Source organism: Silene latifolia, chromosome 3, assembly GCF_048544455.1.
Source record: "Silene latifolia isolate original U9 population chromosome 3, ASM4854445v1, whole genome shotgun sequence".
NCBI lineage: Eukaryota > Viridiplantae > Streptophyta > Magnoliopsida > Caryophyllales > Caryophyllaceae > Silene > Silene latifolia.
This window is the reverse complement of record NC_133528.1, coordinates 60,610,296-60,615,051: the sequence shown is the minus strand read 5'-3', so window position 1 is coordinate 60,615,051 and position 4,756 is coordinate 60,610,296. Positions and strand designations below refer to the sequence as shown.

Genomic DNA, 4,756 nt, shown 5'->3' with positions numbered 1-4,756 from the left:
TGCATATGCCACGTCCGGACGTGTGCATATCATGGCATACATGATTGATACTATAGCCGAGGCATAAGGAATCCGTGTCATGCGCTCTTTCTCTTCCGGTGTCTCTGGTGCCTGAGACTTGCTCAAATGCACCCCTGGAGCCATAGGAAGAAACCCCTTTTTGGAGTTAGTCATGCTTAATCTCTCTAGGATCTTGTCTATGTAAGACTCCTGACTGAGAGATAACATCCGACGTGATCTATCTCGATAGATACGGATGCCCAAAATTCTTTGTGCCTCACCCAGATGTTATGTTTGATGAAATGCGAGCCTATGAATCCTTGCATTTTGTACCCATCACTTATCTTTTCAATGATATTTGTATGACATAAACCAACTCGAGTCTGATTAGACCATGCATATAGTTGAGTAGGGAGGATTAAGTCGACTTGTATGTGTTGTACAATCTAATCGATTCGGCTCCGGGACCCAAACCTTCCTAGGATTGTAAGATATAAACCAACTCGATCCTATCACAACAATAATTGCTTGCTTATAATTTGAAAATATGTTTGTATGATCAATTCCCATGAATCCCCTATGACCCCATTACACCCTAGTGCTTTTAATCATTTGTTTATATCTCATTTTAATCATCTTGCTTGCTTACTTTTATTGCTATTTAGTTTAGTGATCTTCTTATCTCAACCCAAATTGTGACACCCCTAGACACCGCTACTTGCAATCGAAAATCCTACATCAACACCCGTCCCTTGGGATCCGACCTTTACTTGCCTCTTTACTAATAGTAGAGTTGTTTGTGAAGTTATAAATATTGTTTTGGTCTAGGTGCTCCTAACGACAAGTAACCGAAAATTAAGCTCCAAGTGAGTCCGACCGAAAATGGCGCCGTTGCCGGGGACGGTGTTAACTTGAATTGATTTTCTTAGATTGTTATTAGTTGTGTCTTTCTTTACCTTGGGGAAGTAAAACTCCTTAAGGTTTGTTCTAATTGTTTTCGAGTTGTTTGATATTTTGCATGTCTAGAAGATCACAAGGTAACTTGTTACCTATTGATCACGAAATTGAAAGGACTTTGACAACCAATAGAAGACTTGCTAGAAATACTTTGAGAGGTATTGGTGAGGTTGTAGATATTCAAACAAATATTGAGTTCATCAACCCTTTTGCAAGAGAATGTGAGGAGAACCCAACACCAAATCAATCACAAAATCAACCCACAATGACTAAGTTTTCATCACATTCCGTACCAACCGAGGAGAACCTACCCAATGGTACTCCCACACCACAACACTTAACTGGAAATTTCATTGCAAAATCCGCATTTATCCAATTAGTCGAAAGAAGCCAATTTGGGGGGATGCCTAGTAAAGACCCTCACTCCCATATGGAAACTTTTGTGACTATTGCGATACGATCTCACAAACCGGTGTAACTCAAGACCAAATTCGATGGGTCTTATTCCCTTTTTCTCTAATTGGCACAGCAAAATAATGGTTGAAAAGCCTTAATAAGGCTACTCTTGGAATTGACTCTTGGAAGAAGTTGGCTCTAGCTTTCTACAAGAAATTCTACCCTCCGGAAAAGACTAACATGCTAAGAGCTCAAATTACGGGTTTTAAGCAAAGGGATGAAGAATCTTTGTATGAAGCTTGGGAGCACTTTAAAGGAATTTGTCGCTCATGTCCTCATCGTGGACTTAACGAGTGGTTCTTGGCATAACAATTTTGGAATGGTCTTTATGAAGACTCAATAAACATTCTCAACATGGGATCAAATGGTATGTTCACCGAAGTTGACGATAATCAAACTTGGAACAAGATTGAGGAAATGGCGGTCCATAATTCACAATATAGTAGACCTCGCAAGGCTACTAGAGGAGGAAAGCATGAAGTGGACTCTATTACTCAATTGGGTGCTCAACTTAGTGCTCATATTGATACCATCAACTTGAAGTTTGAGAAGGCTATGACTTAACTTGAAGAAGCCTCAAAATCACCAAAGCATCATGTTAATGCCATGGTAGCATCTTCATCAATCCCAAGTGGGATATGTGAGAATTGTGGAACTTTGGGACATGACCAAAGTGAATGTAGGGGAACAAATGAACAAGTGAATGCTTTTCAAGAATACAAGAGTGGTATCTCTTATTCCAACTATTACAATGAAAACACCAAATTCCACCCAAATCTCTCATACAAAAGCCAAAATGTTCAAAACCCTCAACAAACATACACCCCACCTCCCATGAGAAACCAAAATCAAAGACCCTTTTTCAACCAAAACCAAGGTTACCAAAATCAAATTCCATACAATCAACAAAATGACCAAGGTTTTGATGTTCAAAAAAGCGGCCCTCCAAATGCAAAAGAATCAACAAGAGTTTTTCACTCAAATGCAAAAAGATAGCCAAGCAAAAGACATCACCATCAACAACATCATAGCCTACACAAAAATGTTGGAAACTCAATTGACCCAACTAGCATCTTCAAACTCTCAAAGACAAAAGGAGCAACTACCACCTCAAAGTAATCCCCCAAGACATGAAACGGTTAGTGCCATTCACTTGAGGAGTGGTACAAGATATGAAGGACCGAAGAAGCAAGTTGAGGATGAAGTTGTGGAAGCTAGTGACAAAGAAGGAGTCGTGCAAAACTCTAAGGAAGGAGAACCAACAAAAGAAGAAGTTTCAAAGAAAAGTGAAGAAAAAGCTGAGGAGAAGGAGCCCATTGTGATTAGACTTCTATTCCCAAGTCGTCAAGCTAAGCCTAAGTTTGATGACCAACTTGGAAAATTTATGGAAATTGTGATGAATTTGGAAGTCTCGATTCCTTTCACGGAATTAATCAATCACGTGCCGGCCTATGCAAAGTACATGAAGGACATCCTTACGAAAAAGAAGTTGATCCGGAAGCTTGAAACTATCGCCTTCACTAAGGTGAGTAGTGCAATCCTTCAAGGGAGATCACCTCAGAAACTTAAATATCTGGGAAACTTCTTAATACCGTGTACTATTGGCGACACCACGATTAACAAGGCTTTGTGTGATCTAGGAGCAAGCGTGAGTGTTATGCCGTATTCGGTTAGTAAAAGGCTAGGGATGGGAGAACTTAAATGTACCAACATCACACCCAAATGGCCGATAGGTCAACGAAGACACCGTTAGGGATATGGGAAGATGTTCCCGTGAGAATCGGCAAATTCTTCATCCCGGTGGACTTTGTCATTGTTGACATGGAAGAAGACTCCAATATTTCGATCATCCTTGGTAGACCTTTCTTGTACACCGCGGGTGCGGTGATAGATGTGAAGCACGGAGAGCTTACTCTAGAAGTGGGAGATGAGACCATAACTTTCAATCTTGACAAAACCATGAGGGCTCCCCGTTTGCATGAACAATGCTTTATGGTTGATCACTATAGCCGGAAGGATGATAGGAAGAAGTCGGAACTCCAATGGAAAAAGAAAGTTGATGATGCTCCATTCAACGAGCAAGGGAATAGCAACAATGAGAGCTTGAAAAGCTCACCCAAATCCAACAATGAAGAGGATGGCCTTATTGGCCAAGACAAGAAAGAAGGAGGGTTGTCTCTATCAACTCAAGAATTTTTTAGTGATCAAGTAGACGAAGTTTGCGGTCTTTGGGATGATGAGGTCAAAGGGATATTCAATCCCTATATTGGTAATGCTATGAACCAAGACCATCATGGAGAACAACAAGTGCAAAGATCTATTGAGGATCTTTATCATGATAATGAACAAGCTTTCGACTACTTCTTCAAGGTGTTGAGTAACATCAACAACACCTTGAACATGCCCCCTTGACATCTCACATTGGATGAGAGTTTGGTGGAGTCCTCCCTAAACCACCATTTGTAAATATTCTAACTCCCTAACTTGCATTTCAATTTTTACATTGCATTTTTGTCATTTTTGGATTTATATTTTTGTGCCTTGATCAAGATATTCATCATTTTGAGAGAAGTGAGGGAGGGACTTATGATTTTATTGATGTGTAGTGCTTTATCTTAGTGTGGGGATAGCAATTTCATAGGCTATTCATGCCTTTGTAATGCCCCCACAATGAAGAACACGAGAATTGAAGAATGAAAATGATATGTGTTATGCAGCACCCACGGATGGACATGAATCCGTGTGGTCAAGAAGGAATCCGAGCGTCCAAACGAACAAACCGCTCGTCCTGAAGAATCCGAGCGTCCAATGTCACCAGACGCTCGTCTGGTAGAGTTGCAGAATTCAAAAAACTTGTCTGACACAGAATCCGAGCGTCTCAAATGGGAATCCGCTCGTCTGATCCTGGCCGCTCATCTTACAGCAAAGGCGCTCGTCTTTCTGCTGTTGAAATTTAAAGATTCACCCTGTAACAGAATCCGAGCGTCCGTCCATGAAGACGCTCGTCTCAAATTGAAAAATCCGCTCGTCCTTGCTGGAAGACGCTCGTCCTGTGGCGTCTTTTCCTGAGATAAAACACGAAGAATCCGAGCGTCCCGACCCTTGGTCCGCTCGTCCCCTGCTGCTATTTTCAAACATAACGGGTCTTTAAACCCTCTTCCCTCAATAATTTTCATTTCTTCTACATTCAAACACTACCCACAACCCAAAAAACCCCAAAAACCCTCATCCTCTACATCCACAAAATTAAAATTCTTAAACCAAATACAACAAAATCAAATCCAAACTTCCTCACAACAAAAATTAATCACTCCTTTTGCAACAACAATTGATTCAAACACCA

The 4,756-nt window shown here is 40.8% G+C and overlaps 1 non-coding gene across 1 annotated transcript; it reads right to left on the bottom strand.

Annotated features, from left to right (window-relative positions):
- Positions 1–1,593: 1,593 nt before the first annotated feature.
- On the bottom strand, positions 1,594–1,700 carry LOC141650797 (small nucleolar RNA R71). Its single transcript, XR_012546812.1, has one exon. It is a non-coding gene; the product is annotated as a small nucleolar RNA R71 (small nucleolar RNA).
- Positions 1,701–4,756: the final 3,056 nt, after the last annotated feature.